Below are 18,715 nucleotides of genomic sequence, written 5' to 3'. Positions count from 1 at the left end.
AGCTGTTGGGAAGTTCTCTCTTCCATTTTCTTCCCTTCTTATCCATTGCTTTTGAACACAGAAACAATTTTGAAATATTATAGTCACTGTTCACTTCTGGAAAAAGGAGTCTATGTAAGTGCTATCAAGCAATTGTGTCCACTGAAAGAAGACTTTGCATTTTTAAGTAGCAATGACAGGCTACCAGAAGGACAGCTCGTGTGAGAGAAGACAGAAAGCAGGATTTTCTTGTTATTAATAAACTAATACCATAAAGGTCATCGAATCCATTAGAAATGCTATAGCCTCAGTGCAGCAGCTCTGCTAACTGGGTTGTTGATGTGGGGTCCCAGATCCCCCAGACCCCTCTGCACAGGAGACCATGGGCTGTGTTGAGAATCTCACTGAAAGCTCTCTTCCCCCCTGCAAAGAGAACGGACTTTAACAGCAGGTTAGGATGAGGATTGAAACAGCTCAGTAGTGTAAAAGACAGCTACTGAAATGGAGTATGGTTTTGGGTAGCATGATACGAGCAGACCAAAGGCACGGGGATTCCAAGGAGCGGCAGTGCCGGCCGCAGGTCGAGCTCCGGCGGGGAGCGGTCCCGAGCACGGCAGTGCCCCGGGCGCGGAGCGGCGGCCCAGTTGGGGACACAGGGATGCGTCGGCAGCCGAGCACTCCGGATTTCCACATCTTACACTGCCAGGGTATAAAAGCCCAGGCTTTCCTTTGTTCAGGAGTCCCTCCTTGGACCCAGCTCAAGCTGATTTTGTTATTGCCCCGTGATTAAATTACTTAAGGATGTGGTTACCGCAGACTGTCCCATAGGAGCCCGGGGTTCGGGCCGGCTAAAAGAACTTGGTGTGACCGTGCGAGTGCGGGGCTGGAGCTGCGGAGCGAGCGCGGTGGGTGGCACTGCCGGAGTCCGTCTGCTGAACAGCCGGACCGGGAGGTCTCCTTAACACAAATACAGATGTGGAGGCTGGGAATAGGTAATCTTTAAGGTCTCTTCCAACCCAGAACATTCTACAATTCTATGGCTCTATGACTGACCTTATTCAAAGGCTAGCCTTGCTGAAAGGAAACTGAAATTATTAGCAGAGCTACTTCTTCCCTGGGTAGTCATTTCAGAGGGTTCTGATGCCTTATGAAGTGCTTCATAACCAGAAGGCAAGAGCCGGGATTTACTTCTCCTGACAGAAGGAGTCAGTGTACTGCAGACTGAGGAGGCAGAGCACTATGCTTTCCAGCCATAATTGTGATGCTGGGCTGGAGCAGGTCCTTCAAATTCTCTGCATTTCATTTTCACTGTTCCTAAAGGGATAATACTTAGTAAATGTTCTGTTCTCTTTCTTTCCATTTCAAGCACTACTTATTTACAGGTTGAGAATGCTTCATCTTATTAAAAATAAAGAGAGCAGGAGAGCCTATCTTTCACTCTTTGAAAAGTATTTGAGAGTGCAGTATTTAATAGTGGAGATGTTATTTAGACAGAGTGTAGATTACTTCAGTTGCAAAGAAATGTATTCAGTTAATTATAAATTTTTGTACTGATCTTTGAAAAAAAAGACATTAATATGTTTTGAATTAAACAAAACATTGCATTTATGGATTTTAGAATATTGCAAAAAAGGGCTCTTGAATTCAAAGTAAACAAATACTGCAGCATAAACCAAATGAAGATAAAATTTTATTTCACAGTTCAGAGCACTGTATCCAATAACTGTTTCCAAAAAACTTTTGCAGAGATGAAAATATAAAAACAAGAGGACTGGAAAAGAGGAAGATATCAATAAACAAAGGCACAAATATATTGGGACGTGTGAATTTTTATATTGTTGATTAGACTGAAATAAGCCACTGAAGAAAAACACAATATGAGAGTAAGAAGATATTACTTTGCTGCAGTTCCTAAAATCCAAAAGCCATTAAACCTTTATTGCAGATTCTAGCCTCAGTAATAGCCTTATCCAAAATTTGGTGTACAGTAAACTACAGTAAATAAATTCAAGGACCTAAAATGACAGCATATTTCAGAAGCTTCTAAATCACATCCTCTTTCTGTCAGACTCTTCAATGTCAGGAACTTCCTTCATATTTTAATTCTGTTTTTCACAGCAGGGAATACAGAGTGTAGGAAAAAGAGTCTTGTTGGTTTTATGTTTGTAGAAGAGAACAGAATAGAATGGAATATTTCACTTTAAAAGGGCCTACAATGATCATCTAGTCCAACTGCTTGACCACTCAGGGCTGAAAATTTAAAGCATATTAAGAGCATTGAGCATTGTCCAAATGACTCTTGAACAATGACAGGCTTAGAGGATCAAGCACCTATCTAGGAAACCTGTTCCAGTGCTTTATCACCCTCTCAGTAAAGAAATATTTCCTAATGTCCAGCCTAAGCCTTCCTGGTGTTGATGATCTAGATTTCCCTGAAATATTATGACTGAACCTTTGACAGGAGAAGACAGCCAGTTAATATGGCCTAGTATGAATTTCTGAGATCTTAGAAACCCATTTTTATTTAACTGTTGCCATTAGCAATGCCAAATATATGACAACATTGAGGAAGGTAAACAATACTTACTGTCATCATTCTGATTCAAATGCTACAGAAGTCACATTACATAAATTAAAACATCTGAGTGTGAAAACTTGTTAAAAATGTTCTAAATGGAGTTGAGTAACGTTTTCCTGGGGATAATAATATCCTTCAATTACTTTTTGGCTAAAGTGGAATTTAAAACTAAACAGTCTAACACTTAACCTTTAAAATTCGTGGGAAAAAAAAATGCCTCATTTTTAGGTGTCTGTGTTTCATCAATTAATTCAGAACCCAGAGCTTAATGTCTCTCCTAAAAATCCATGTTCAGTGTCCTGAGAGGAGTAGGAATGGCTATCTGAAGTACCTACTGGCTACTGCAACAAGCACAAAGCCATTTAGAGCAAGCTGAGAGGGAGCAATGAACACACAAGTGCATAGGAAACAGTGTCACCTTTCACAATTGAGATATTGGGTCAGGGCTTCACAAAAGTATCTTTTTCCCAGGTACACTCTACCCACAATCCTCTCTGGAAGAAATGCCCACTCCATTTTTTTTTTTTTTTTCTCCCTTTGGTAAATAATGCAATAAAGATCGTTCCTTTCATTTTAAAGAGAGGGAATTGTTACACATCTGTATACAACAGCTTGATTGTTAGAAAATTCATCCATACTCTGGAGTTGTTAAATTCAGCTCCTTTTCTACCTAAGGGGATTCAAACTAGTGTGATATTTCCTCAAATAATTGCAAAAACAACTGAAATATTCAATAATCTTGTCAGTGAATTATGTGCAAAATGTAGGGAAAGTCTTGCAGTGCAAAGCTTAAAGCAGTACCATTCTCCAAACCTGATGTGAACATACATGCAGTTTCAACATCACAACAGGACCAACAAAGACCAAACAGTGTACCACCACTGTGCTTTACCTAAGAGCACAGAGAAAGCCTTGGCTGCAACCAGAAGACATACATAAGATACATAAACCTTCCCAGCAGCAGGAAAATTTCTGAAGGATACCATACAGCAAATACAGAAACAGTGCATATCATCTGCTAAAAAAGATTTGGAAAAGGAAAATATAAAGCCAGGATGGCTATTCAGAAAAGCAAAATACAGTACTGGAAACCAGAAAGTATCTTTTAAAATGTTGTACAGACATAAAGAAAATGAAAAGCCTGATAAACTTTGACAGTGTAGATGTAAAAAGTAGTACTATGAATGTCAAGAAAGAGTTTGAGAAACAAATAGTGAAAAGAATAAAAACTAGTAATAAAGTTTCTGTCTAAAGCCATAGCAGCAAAATCCCTTCCAGAAATCCTTGTAGAATCACAAGAATTGTGTCCTGGCTCAGCAAGGGTCAGCAGCTCCCTGGGGGAAGGCATCTGCACAGACAGGGGATCCATCAGGGTAGGAGCCTCACCTGCCATGTCTGTTCTTCTGCCCCCATCCAGGGAGCAGGGCAGCTTTGGGCAGCTGGAGTGGCCAGGAGGGTGAGTGGCAGCTGTGTCAGCTCACTGAGACAAGGCCAGTGAGAAGAGCTCTTGGTAAATGCTGAGATAGAACTGGTGAGGAAGATCAGAAATAAAGAACATTTCAGGTACACGGAGGAAGAAAAAACCATTAGCAGTAGTTAGCATGGATTCACCAATGGGAAGTAATGCTTAGCCATCATGATAACCACCTGTGACAAAAGGATTGGCTCAGAAGATGAGAAGAGAGCAATGGATACTGTCTGCCTTGTCCTCACTGGGGCCTTTGGCAGTGTCCCAAAAGAGCCTCATAGAGAAGCTGATGAAGAATGGGCTGAACAAGCAGACAGCAAGGTGGTTTGCAAATTGTCTGAACGGGCCACGCATCACACCCCCAGCCCCAGAGTGGGGTGATAAGCAGCACAAAATCTAGTTGGAGGCCAATAACTACCAATATACTTTGGGTCAATACACAGCCCAGTCCAGTTTACTTTTTAATTTTTCATTAATGATCTGGATGCTGGGGCAGGGTGCCCTTTTATGTTTTTTTCCAGTTATTTTTCTTTAAGCATCCTTTCCTACAAGGAATTAAATCCTCTGTTTTACAGGTAGTCTGAAAACAATGCAACTACAGGAAACAGTTAAGCAAAATTTTGGTATTTCTTCTCCAAGTCTCAAAAAAAATGCTGCCTGGTGAATGACTGGAGTTCCTGATTTACTTCTATTTAAAATTCATTTTTGAAAGTCTGTTTGAAGCTTAGAAAAATTATAGTGCATCATTCATACCACTAAAAAAGCCATCTCGACAAAAGAGGGAAAGATGAAAAAAAAAGCAATTGACACTTATGTAAATGAATGATATTGCTTAACAAAATAGAATTTTGTTATACAGTTACTAATATTTTAAGTTAAAGCAGTGGTTAATCCCAGAGTCCTCTGACTGTAGATGCTAGCAGATATGAAGAAGTATTAGAAACTGACTGTCATTTCCCAAACCATGTTCTGATGTACCATTTTCAGCCTCAGAGACACCACAGACTTACTAGACATAGAAGTTAAATAGTTCAGGCTTATTAAACCTGATTAAAGGAACAAAACCAAGAAAAGAAAGTTTTAAAAAAAGAATCCAGCAAAATGTTGTTAACATTTCTCAGATAATCAATATAGAAGTTCACAAAAAAAAAAAAAAAATTAAAAGCAATGGTAAATGTTTTAACACAACCAGCACATCCCCACTCCCTGAGTGAATTTACATACTTTCCTTATGGAGGGTGACAGAAAACATTTTAATTATGAGTAGGCAAGTTATTAATGTGAAATCCAAGGATCACTTCTTACATTTATTGAATGTACATTTATTCAATCACTTTTTACATTTATTCAATTTATTCAAGAAAGAGAAAATACCACATTACCTAAATAGAGAAACACTAAAAAGTCACGTTTTTGAAATTGTGATAAAAGTATCACAGATTCTAAAAACCTTTTCAGTTTTTAGGCACCAGAAGTGATTATATGTACATGTGCAGGTGACACTTCCATAAAGTCTCCCTTCACTTTCTTCTTTGTTTTTGATTAAAGAAGTTGAAACTCTAGCAATATTTGCATAAAGAAAAAAATCCCCCTGGGAATGTTTCCACTGGGCCAGGGGCTAGCCCTGCCCATGGCTACCAAACAGCACCTGGAGCTTCTCCCCTCTTCACCAACTGTGCTCACCTGGCTCTGGGGCCACAACCATGGGGGCAAAGGTGCTCTCAGATGCCTCAACACCTGCTACTGGGTAAAACTCTCAGCTTTTAGAGGAGCTAACAACACATCTTTTAAAGAGCATTTATATTTCAATATGCTCAGTGGTTTTCAAGTTTTCACCTGCAAAGTAGGAGCAGGTTTAGTTTGGTACTGGGGATTTCCTGTGTCACCAGCCTTTCTGAGACCAAGAAAAGAGTTGTCAGAGCAAAACTGCTAAAAGATGAAGCATTGGTTTGGCTCCTCTGAGGTATTAATAAAGTGACAGCCTGGGCTCTCAGAGCACTTTCTCTTGGACTGACTGCTCTGTCTAGCCTGGTCAGATCCTTCCCACACAGTGTCTGCTTCATTGAGCTCCCTTGAGGCTCAACATCATTTTCTTCCCTGACAATGTCTATCTTCCCTGAAAATCCTTGCAGTTACAATTCAGGGTGAAATAAAGTCAAGTGTACTTGAAAAGAAAGATATAAAAATAACAAGCAGCACATTAATATTGCGGCCAGAATTGCTAGGCAGGCTTCTGAGCCTGATGCATGGTAGCACCATGATGCAATGTTCATGCCCTAACTTGGAATGAACTTGGGATCAGAGACCTTCCCAAGTAAATACAACAGTTCCAGAACCTAGACACAGCCCTACGATTATCTTAAACAGTAGCACAGCCTCTGTATCACTTGTGTCAACTGGCACTCTCCCAAGAGCTCCTGGCACCACTGTGTTCCAGCAGGCAGCCCAGCTTTAGCCACCCATCTAGAGAACACAGCAATGGAACAACCACAGCCTTTTCCATCAGGTTCAGTGCCAGAGGTCAAGCAGTGGAGACATTGTCTGCTACTCTGACTTATGAAAGGATCTGATATATTTCCATTCAGAATGTCCTACTGGACAGCTTTCTTAAATTCTACATATGAGTACCTTTAACATCCTGCACAATTTCTTTTATGATCATTCGCACATACTCAGGTCCAGAGCATTAAATTCACCCATTAATCCATGCTTCACATTTTTCTGTTATGGCACTCCTGTCTCACACAGTGGCATGGGAGGGCTGCAGCTGCCTCCCTGGTCTGGACTCCATATGTCAATTATGGCCTGACAGGTGAGGCAGAAGGGAAGCTGCTGCATTGCCCCTAAGGTGTTCTCCAACCCCTGTATGCAGCACAGTCTGACACAAAGCAGAAGCATCCTTAAGCTATGCCCCTCTAAAATATCTCAGGATGTCTACCTGTCATATACTTCAGTACGACACTGCTTCTGCATTTTTATTGCTTTTTTTTTTATTCCATGCCATCATGTTTTTGTCTTTTTTCTACCATCTTTTCATTTGCTTCCCTTGTAGTTAATACTCGTTCAACCCCTAATAGCTACACCCTCATTTCTCTTTCTTTTCTCTTTCTTAGGTAATTTTACTCTCCTGCTTGTGACGAGTCTCAGGCCAAGCTTTCGTTCTTCTAACACTGTCTTCTGACACTCCACTTCTGCTTTTTCCTGTAAGATTCCTATTAAACAACTGTCGTACTCTTTCCAAATAGGTACACAAAGCTGTTCCTGACAGAAACATGAGCAGACCTCAGACTCTTTGTGCCATCTTAAGATGTTTCTTATTGAACTGCTGAAAACACCTCTTCTCAACTTGTCACTGTGTTTTGTATCATATAACAGTTTTCTCCTTGTTCTTTAGGCTCTGCCCAATTCCCAATGAAATTATAAAAATATCCCTAACTCCTTACCACTAAGGCATTGTTCTGAGCATCTCAGGGCTCACTCTTCTCCCAGTGAGAGCAACGGAACACTTGCATGGAATTCAGTTCTAAAGACACTGATCTCATTAAAAAATAACTTAGACTAATGTAAAAGTGTAACATCATAGAAAAATCTTTGGTTTTTGCTCATCATCATCTTTATTATCCCCATTAATTGGTTAGCATATCTTTCTAGTTTTATTTCATTTCTTTCATCTTTCCCAATGAATAAATACCATCTGACAAATCAGATCACAGGAAATAAGCACACTTGGTGTGTAAAATTGTTTCAAAGAAGAAGAAAAAGATGAGATGCACACCCCAGTACTCTTCAGACAGTGTATCTCTTCCAGCTTATTTTCTTTGACAGTAACTGTACAAATAATATCTTCTAAGCCTGAGCAAACAAACCTCTTTTAACAGCACAACAGATAATGTTGATAATAACAGTTAGGAAGTCTAAGGATCATCTGGGATGTTCTAGAGTGTTGTCTGTTTTGCTATATTACTTTTTAGAATATGTTTGTCAAAGACAATTAATATATGGATCCAAAAAGCTGTCACTGAACATGCTAATCAATTTGTTCACATTATTGGTTTCAGTCATTTTTCATATGTAGATGACTATTGAAGGTTTCAGTCTGAGGAATTTTAAACTCTTGTATAGAACCCTTCTCCCTCCATTACAATTTATGTACCAGTGACTAGAAAATCAGTCACATACTTCAATGAAACCATCTGTTACACAATCATTTTGAGATATATTTTGGAGCAAGTGATGACAAAGGCAAAATACCACCTGTTTAAAACTCATGACAGACAAGAGAACAAGACAAAAGTCATATTTTTGCTTCATTTTGATACATACAACACTAAAAATTTTTTAAGGGGAATAAATTTGTCATAGAATAGGGAGGAGATTTAGGAGAACATATGACAGTTTCTCTAGATAAAAATGTTGTTAAATGCCTTTGTTCTGAAATCAAGCAAGTACTAGATCTCTCTAATAACAATTAATAAAATCTAGGGGGAAAGCATTTTCAAAAAATACATTTAAAAGTGCAAATTGGACAATCTATTGTTGTCAGTCCAGAAAACTCTTCCTTATGCTGCTAACTGAAATTTTCTACTGAAGAATGTTCCAGAAGAATGTCCTATGGTCTGTAAAAAATGACCAAGACAAAGATTTTTGACACTAAAATTTTACTACATGTGTCAAGAAAAGAGCTAACTATTCCCTACAAATAAATAAACAGAAATAAGAAATGAAATGCCTGCTGTGGATACTGTGCTGTATTTTAAGAGCAAACCTTCAGACTGGAAAAATTGTTATAAAAAATAATATTGCCTAGTGGTAACCCAATTTCTTTTAACCATTAACTGCGTCTGTAAGTGGAGTCCTCTCAGGCTAATCATTTTGACCACAAGCCATGACCAAGAGTAAAATTGGAACTTAATGTATTAACTGAAGCATTATAGGAAGTACTTCAAAGAAATTCTGTAGGAAAAGCCCCTTTCCAGCCTAACACTGACTTTTCTTTTTCCTAGAAAATAATCTCTAATTTCACAAAAGAAATGAAACTTTCACAGCCTGTGAATAGGGTTTTCTATTTCTTTTTACAATTTACAGCCATTCTGTTCCAATACCATGGAAAATTAAGTTTAGACTCTGACAATCCCATCATTTGATAAAATAGTCAGCTCTGACAGCACTAACCATCAACCCCAAAAAAGCTAGGCTACTCAGTTTGATATCTGATACCTACAGATAAGTGCAACAAGCATCTGTCCTTCAGTGTATGCTTAGGATATAAAGAAGGGATTTTTTTTTTTTAAACAAATTCCTTTCCTGTTTTCATTCATTTTCATGTACTTACAGATGTTCCAAACTTCCCAACATAATTTTTATTACCAAGGGGCATAGTGATTGTCAGTTTAAGAAGCTAATCTGGACCACTGAAGTCTTGTGAAATAAGGTCAATTACTGCTATACATGTTCAAAATATTTTTTAAACCAAGCAAAAATAATAAATGCTAAATAGAAAATTTACCTGGAAGAAATATAAAATTACATAAGGCAATTACTATTATATGAATGCAAAATAAAATGTGAAAAACTTGTTTGGTACTGTTACCTTGTTGCTCTGTTAGTTTAGAGGAGGCCTTCTGAAACTGTGTCTTCTTTTTAAATATCTGGAGGTAGAATGTCTATGTGTTCCAGCAGAACTAAAACATAGATGTCTAATGCACATTAATAAAAATTAAACTGAGCTAAAATATACAGCGCAGAAACAAATTTATCTGGTGGATGATTTAATCAGATGTCTTGATTATTAGAGCAGTTTTGAATCTGTGTCTAAATCTATCTATATTATTAGTAACTCCATTTTAGACTGGCAGATTTTCAGAATTTAATTAGCTTATTTATGCTTACTGACATGTTGTAAATAATGGAAATAACTTACAAAAGACACTTCAGTGTCATTTCTGACAGCTCCATGAAAGCAGAGCTCCTTGTGAAGTAGTGATTAGTTGGTTATGCAAGTTAAACTCATCTCCCCACATTCAAAGGGAATGGTGGGGGAGCCCAAACACCCTGCACCATCTCCAAATCCATTTCCATGAGCCATCAGGGCCATCAGGCCCCATGAGCCAGGGGAAAGTGCTTTCACACAGTATGGGATGGAAGGAAAAAGCATTTTGAGATTGTACAGGATTTATTGTGGGATATTTCAGGGATGAAACAATGGTGGAGGAAGAGAGGTATCTAGGTGGTTTTGGTATGAACAAGCACAGGAATATAGAAAGATAAAGGGTTAACAGAGGCTAGCCTTCATCAGCACACCCTGCACTATATCAGTAGTCTGATGTGTCTTTTCATTAAACTCCCTTTCTCAATGCTGTCCTGAGTGAAGGGGCTCGTTTTGCTGTTTAGGTCTGAGTGCCAGGCTGGAGTGAAACCACCCATCACAGGGCCTGTGTGTTTGGGGTGCCAGCAGCTGGGGACATCAGAGTGTGTGCATCAGTGTGATCACTTGCAAATATCCGGAGCACAGTGACCCAGGAGCCAGGAGGGTGAGTGTGTCACTCACAGGGAGACAGCAGGAGCTCAGCACTAGCAACACCAGGGTTTGTTCAGGAAAACGGCTCAGGCACTGGGACTTGGAGAATCTTCTGGGACTCATTTGTTCCAGAAGAGCAGTTGAATTTGCATGAGCATTTGCATCTGAGAGTCAGACAATTGAGAAGAGCAAGGATCCAGGGAAACGCCAATGAGGTGTTGGGCATGTTGCACATAGACATTGTACATATATATGTACTTATATTTCCTGCTAATAAACCTTTATTCTAATTAGCCAGAGAGGGCACCAGGAGGAGGCTTTTAGTGTTGTTGAATGCTCGTGTGAGTGCTTAGTGTTTTCTGTCGGGGTTGGCCTGTGTGGCCAGTCAGCTGTACATGTGTAGGTGTACCATGGGTGCCTGCATGTCAATCATTGGGAAAACATGCTCAGCACCAATCCTGGCTGGATCTGGGAGAATTGAGGTACAGCAGCCTTGGCTCTTTCAAACTGTAGGATTCATCAGCCCCTTCCAGTGATAAAGACAAAAAGCTGGGAAACACAAAGATGGGAGGACATCTAATCTTTAAAATTTTATAGTACCACAGAATAAATCAGAGAGGATCCACTAATGAAAAATTCAGTTCTAAGGTTAGGATTTCGGAAAAAATATGACAGACATGAAAAAGGTAAGACACAAATAGTGAGACTGGCTATCTGATGGAAAGACTTAAGTAGGAGAAAAGTTAAAATCCACTGCATTCAGACATGACTACAAAATAATTAGAATGAACATCATAAAGGTAGAAAAGTAAGGTTGGTTTTGCCCATATAATTTCTTAATTTAAGAAAAGGGGATATTCATTCAAACTACAGCCATTTCTAAGAGCAATAAATGAAAGTGCTTTGTTACCATGTGCATAATTCAGAAATGGCACTCATTATCAGAAGTTAATAGTCAACACAAGGCAGATGGCTGAAGATGCATATTAACTCAGTAAAATACTAGAAAGATTCCATTTGATATGAAGACAGAGAATAATCACAACCGTGAATATTAAGTAGGATAAAATAATTGGAATTCAAGCCTTTATACCTCAGGGCATAAACCAATGACTAATTAAATATGATACAAAGAGAATGTCCTTCTAAGCACATTTTTTTGTAATTGTCTATACCATTTCTTGCAACTGGTACTCTCTGCTGATGCAGGCAGAACACTATCATTCAGTGATCCAGAGAGCATAGCCAATATGATTTTTTAACTTATCCAGTGGGGTTTTTTTTAATTTATTTAAATTACTTTAGCACTAGGCAGCTGTCACAACTCTCTCACCTATACAAAAAAAGCAGGTCATCCAGCTTTTGAGAAGTGTAGGATAGTTCTAATTTTGATTGCCAGTTTTGTCAGTGCTGATGTTTCAAGCATTGGGCACTTTACAGTTAATTTATTTTTTCCGCTAATATGTTTTGCCATTGTAGAGAACATTACAAGAACAGAAAGTTGTAGCTAATTAAGCAACTTCTTTGCATAATTATATTTCTCATCAGCAGACTAAATTCAGTAAATAACAAATAGGAGTTCTTTAAAAGAGATGGATCATATATCAAAGGTAGAAAATTTGTAATGTGGTTTGCCTCTTAAAGATAATACTAATCGTAGTTTAAAAGGCCATATCTTCTCTCCACTGAGAAGATTTGGTTTTTTCTTAGCTGTAAGTCTGTGTTCTGAATGCTTTATCATGGTGAAGTGTACAAAAATGAATATGCCATTTCAACATTTGCTATTATACAGTAGATAACCAATTTTCTTCAAGCTGCAAAACATCCAGGAATCATAGTATTGTTCAAGGCATTTAAAATGGCATCTGCATGTTTTGTAATTAGCTTTGTTCTCTTTTAATTTGTTGTACATTTATTGCTGTGATGTGAATGTACACAAGTGTTGCTTCTTTTTTGATTTAACAAGCCTTCAGATGTGGAAGTCACATGTCTCCATGAAGTTTTCTTCATTTAATATTTCAGGCAGTTAGAAAAAATCTCTTAGCTTGCTAAAATGTTGTGGTGTTGATTTAAAAACTTTCTTATTATTTTAATTTATTACACAGATTTAGGAAGTTCTATGGAACCAAAAAAGGGAAAGATTAATATTTCAGCTCAAGGCTGTGAATTCTATTTTGCTACCTTTAGACAGAGATCAACAATTGACCTCTATGGTTTATGCTTAGGTTACAAATGCACTTCCTGACAAATGATTTCTAACTACAGTGCTGCCTATTCTTCCAAATTCCAACTATGGTTGACAAAAATAAAAGGTGTACAGGACCTGAATTTCTTACCCAGCCTTGGAGAATGGGAGGTGTCCCCACAGGATCAAGAAATCAGACAAAAATCCAAAGGTTTTCCTTGCTCTCTTTGTAGCTTTATTCTTCATTGTACCAGTTCCACGTGCACAGATTTAGTCTCTGTGTTAATTGCTGTAATTATATCTTTAGAGACTGAAGTCCTTTTACATGGTCACAAAGAAAACAAAGTGTGAGCAGCAAATACTTTTTCCCTTAGGCACACTCCAACCTTGACCTTACAATACACAACTCCAGAAGTAATAAAATGCCATTTCCTATTCTCCTCTGAGGTGTTGCTGCTTAACTGCAATTTAGAGGTGCAATGCAAATCAGGTCACATTAGCAGAAGATATAATCCTACAAGATTACAAGAGAGACAGAAATAGTAAGAGATATTGGAAAAGGAAATGTTATATCCAGAAAGGAATTGCAGGCAGTTCAGTACACAAAAGAGTTCTAACAAATTCTTTTTACTCAAATACATGGTGTAAATAATCTGTGTCCTAATGATTTATGAAGTACTCACATGGCTTAAAAATGTTTTGCTTGTCTGCAATTGAAACATTCAGAAAAATTTCACACAATTCCCCAACACTGAATCTCAAACAAAAAGGACCAACACATTTCACTTGTAGAACACTAACTGTGTTACTCCTGGAGAAAGGCAGAAATGCAAATGGTCCAAAAAGGTCCTCTCACAGCATCCATATCTGGATAAGATGTGGCAAGTGCAAGCAAATATCCCTTGAAATGGCACATATAGGTTTCCCTTCCTTTATAAAAAGAATTATTCCACTCCTATTCATGATGTTCCAAGAATTGTCTGTATGAAGAAATATTCCTTTTCAGAACTACAAACAAAAATATTTTCAACTCAGACTGAATGAAGAAAAAATTCTACTGTAAAATCAGAATTTTACAGTCAAAAATAGTAATTTCACTATTTTTTTAGTAATTATGAGCATTCATATATTCATTTTACTTTCATTCACTGAGAGAGAGATTCATCCTTTCGAGCAGCATCTCTCAAATTTGAGAACTCTCCTATATTGTGCAGCTAACTAGTAATTTCAATTTTGAATTTTCCACTAGTCAAAACAATATTGTAACCACTGAAAAAATTTACACAACTTTCTTTTTCATTTGCAGTTTTTGGGGATCTTCAATCATTTACCAGAGTTCTCAGAATGTAGGAATTTATCAAGAATAATTAAGGGTATTTAAATATTTAAAATATACAACATTTTATCCTCAAATATTTTAATAACGAGTAATATTGCATTTCATTTGCTTTTTGTTTATATGGCTGCAACTATAAGAAAAGATAGGTAATCAATGGATTTTAGAGGTATGTAATGATTCCATCACTGCATTTCCTGATGATGTTGTTTGGATTTGATGTCTCTGTAGAGACAGAAAAAGATCAAAACTCTAAGGACTCTGAGACTAAACTCTTTTCATGTTACTTTTCCCCTATGACAGTTTTCTACAGAAGGCAAGGTTTGAGCAAATGTCAAAATATGCTTCTCATATAGGCTAGTATTAATACCCTACTTTGTTCCTGTAAGACAGTGACCATTATGTTTAAGGTATAATTCACTTTGAACAACAGACCATGTTAAAGTTCACACTTCAGTTTTTGCCTCAATAAAACTGGTGCTGCAATACAAACTGGATGAGCAGTTGGAGCTAATCTATCATGGCTCCAATCTGCAGTAAGAAAAATAAATCTACAGGTTTAGGCTGAAGAATCAGTATTGCGTTAGCTTGCATAACTCTTGAGGATATTGAATTGGTCATTACAGCTCAGTAAATACTGCTCCTTATCATGTCACAAAAACCTGTGCAGAAATATTGCAAATTTCATCTTAAAATCAATTGATTCTAAGCCTTTGTACTTCTTTTTACAGTGGTAATTAAAATACAGTAATACTTCTACCATGTATTTATTGTTGATCAGTATGTGTCATTTGTTTTCATACAAGCATGACTCTTTAATTTCTCTGTCCTCACACTGCCCAGATATATGGGCCTTAAAATTCTTATGGGAAAAGAGTGATCATGTTTTATTTCAGCCTTCACTGAAGATTTAGCAGAACAAGCCCTTTTAGCTTGTTCTAACAAGAGAGATGCTTTCAGCTGCATCAGTCAATCTGTTGCTTCTATACTTTAATTATTCTCTCTTCAACTTGGCTGATCAGATTTGTGTACACTAGTTTGGTAAGATATCCATATCCCTTCTGTAAATGATTCCTTACATATAATAAAAACACTTGGAAAAGTATTCCTTGGAATATTTGAAATACCCCAAAGACCACTCTAGTGGTTTTTGATAGCTGTATCAAACTGCAGCTACATATTCTATTGTTTAATACAATAGGATATTCAAAAGATAACTTGGACAAATAATTGTTGGCATAACAGGCCTAATATCCAACTCCTTTTTGTTATCATATACAAGGCATTCTACTATTCCTGTTCCCACTTCAGCTGATTTTTTCCCTACTCTTTTGTTCTATCTGTCCTCTCCACCTTTGCCAGTCATTCGTGTGGGAATCCACAAAACCAGATGGTTTTGGGAAAGCTGCAAAAGGCAGGCCTCAGAGACAACAGAACTGTGAGTAGAGCCAAGCAATATCCATGAGATAGGTCAGCAGAAAAATTATTTAAAAAGTAGAAAAGCAAGGACAAATAGAACAAATAGTCTGTGTATTAACGCTTGTCTAGGATAACTCCCTAAACTGTAGAAAAGTTTATCTAGCAAGATATTTGGAAGTTTGAAGCTTAATACTGGAGCTCTGTACATTGTGTTTTAAGGCTTACAAGCAGGTATTGTATTCGAAATAAGCCAGCATTGTTTTAACCAAAAGTACGTGTGCTTATAGCAGTTTGATAGAACCACTGTCAATATGCTTCTGCTTTGTGTGATTGGTCAAAAAGCTTATAAAGTAAGTTGTAACATTAAGTTCTTGGTCTGCTGCCTGGGATGTGAGCTGATGGCATCTTCCCGTTGTCATAACCATGTAATGAGACTGATGCTGAAAAATAAAACAGCTCAAAGCATGTTCCACAGCAGTTCCATCCTGCTTGTGATTTGTATATAAACCCCTGGCTGGCGATAATTCCCTCAAGTAACTAAACGTCTCTCACATTGTTGTGTTCATATTTCCATTATCTAGTCAATTCACTTGTGACATAAAACTGTCCAATTGGTTAATAAAGATAGCTGACATTTCTCATTTCACTCTAATTAGCCCTTTTTTTCCTTTAAAGTGTTGAAGTTTCTGTAATGCTTCCATCTGACACTGTTCTTTTTTACTGTTCAGAAAAGAATGCTAATGGCAACAATGCACAGGTTAGAACCCTAAGAGGGTACAAAACCTGCCAAAAAGTGAGTTCTCTGGGTTTGTGGGGTTTTTTCTTTTTTTTTTTTTTAATACTTTTAGCAACATTTTTGCAGCTTATCTTTGTATGTAAGGAGCTACTGGACTGAATTTCAAAATGTGCGCAAAAAAAAAGGAGGTACTGGCAGGAAGGTAAGAGTCTTTACACTGAGAGTGGCAGAAAGAGATAAGCTTCATGAGAACATGCCTAGATGAGCAAACGTGAGATAGTCTGTGGGTATGTCAGCAGCACAGAGGATGTGATAAATATATAGAGCAGAAGAAATAAGAAAAAAAAGTGAAGGGAGTAGGTAAAAGGCTGGCGAAATAGAAAACTCAGAACCTGGAAAAAGAATACAAAGCTTCCTTTTTTAATTAATAAAGACATGGTACAAGGAATTGAAAAAAAAAAATAGGATTATATTTTGATATGAGACAGACAACAAAAAATTACAGCATAAGATACCAGGAAAGGAAGAATAAAATAGAGATATACATAGGAAATAATAAAGACACCAGAACTGAGAAGTTTGCTTACTGAAATGTAATGTTTAACAAGATAAATGAACACTGGTTGGATAACATACAAATGAGAAATCTTGAGTAAGTCATAAAAGTCAGTAACTTTTCAATGTGTGTTAAATAAGATTAGCAGGGTGTCCAAGCAGTTCTGGTAAATTAAGGAGAGTTGTTGACCACTCAGAAAGACTTTTCCCAAGTGATTCATGGCTGCAAGCACAGCCAAGGACATGTTAAATGTGCCTAAACAAGAATGAATTCAGTAGCAAAGGAAGACACTGGGAAGTTCACTGGATGGGGCTTTATAGCCTGTAGTACTGGCAATTTTTTAGAGCCATTTCTTAATGAGCAAAGGAAACTATAGATCCCTGAAAGCAGCCACAATATGAACTACTTGCTTCTTTTGGAGACTACAATTACAGCCAGAACTGTAATGTATGCATTCCACCATGATATGGTAAGAAAGCAGAACTCATATTGCCCTTCCATTCTGAAACTTTCACATTTTATGGGTAAGTGGCCCTCCTACAGAATAGCAAGGAGACTAAAGTAAATTTCATCAGGCAAATGCTACCCTTCCTGTTTGTTTTTTGGGTTCAGCCTTCACTGTGGCACTGACACATGCTCTAATTCAGAGAGAAGTTAAAATGACCTGCAAAGACTGGCATTGACTTTTCCAGGGTTTGAAGCTGTATACCATTTTAGAAACATATGTCCTGAAAGTGCAAACTCACTAGAATAGAAGCAAGGAAGGAAAGGGGAAAAGATGATGTTAAAATAAAACTTAATCAGTATTAAATCTGTGTGTCTAAAATTACAAAATATAGTTAAATTTAAAATATAATTATAAGTATGCTATGACAATAACTGCTAGCCAGGAATATATATGTGCACAGCCTGAACAACGGCATTTAATGAAACACATTTATGGACCAAAAAAAAAAAAAAAAAAAGAGAGAGAGAAAATCGTACATTTATATTACGTAGGTAAGATATCAGCATTCTATTTATTTTAAAGGAAGGTAAAGTCATAATACTGTATAGTATAGAAGCAATCTTAGGATACTGGTCCTGCTTTAATACCACAAGGGAAAAAATAAATCATTCATGTTTAATATAACCTATGATCCAGCTAAATTTTACTTTTGTTTTGAGATAGGACAATTCATTACATAGCAAGTCAGAGGAAACCTTTTGATTATTACAATTCATAGAAAATGTTTCTGGGAAAATATTGTAAGTGTTTTCATCTTGCTGAAGTTTATACATTGAGAAATATTCATCTCTGTGGGGTTGAGGTCACGTTCAAAGTTGAATATATCTCTAGCAGGGTTTCAACTGTCATCAGAAAATGTGGTTTAGACTCCAGATTGGCAGGATTTTTAAAATTACTTTAAGCTATTCAAATAATTTTTCCATTTCTTGTATATGCCCATCTCAAGCACAGAAAGTAACCATATCCAAGATGGTACTCTTTAGTCAGGCCACGTTTGGGAGCGAAGGTATTTCAGTGAGAGCACTTCCTGTAGGGAGGATCAACGAGTTCTGGCTAACACCATATGTATTGAAGAAACTGACTGATGATGAGCAGTTTTTTTACTCTTATTATATGGAAAATTAACAACCACTGCTTTTCCATTGGCACAATTATCCTGTGGTGTGGGACAGAAAACATACAGCCTGGACCAAATGGATAAAGGTGCATATTACGGTAACTACGCAATTAATTTGATTATAAATAAGAAACCCGGCCTGGTTCCATAAACCAGCCCCTGGGTTGAGCTATGATGGGATGGATTCGAATGCCTACAGGGACTTCACCCCATCATTTTCCATCCCAAGCTGCAGACATCTCACTGGCACAGGAGCTGGTGTTCAAGCCAGACCAATGAGCTGAATGCACCAGAAGATTCAAATCCTCCTGTTTAA

Source organism: Haemorhous mexicanus, chromosome 5 (genome assembly GCF_027477595.1).
Source record: "Haemorhous mexicanus isolate bHaeMex1 chromosome 5, bHaeMex1.pri, whole genome shotgun sequence".
In the NCBI taxonomy this organism is placed as follows: domain Eukaryota; kingdom Metazoa; phylum Chordata; class Aves; order Passeriformes; family Fringillidae; genus Haemorhous; species Haemorhous mexicanus.
Note: the sequence above shows the minus strand (reverse complement) of the source record.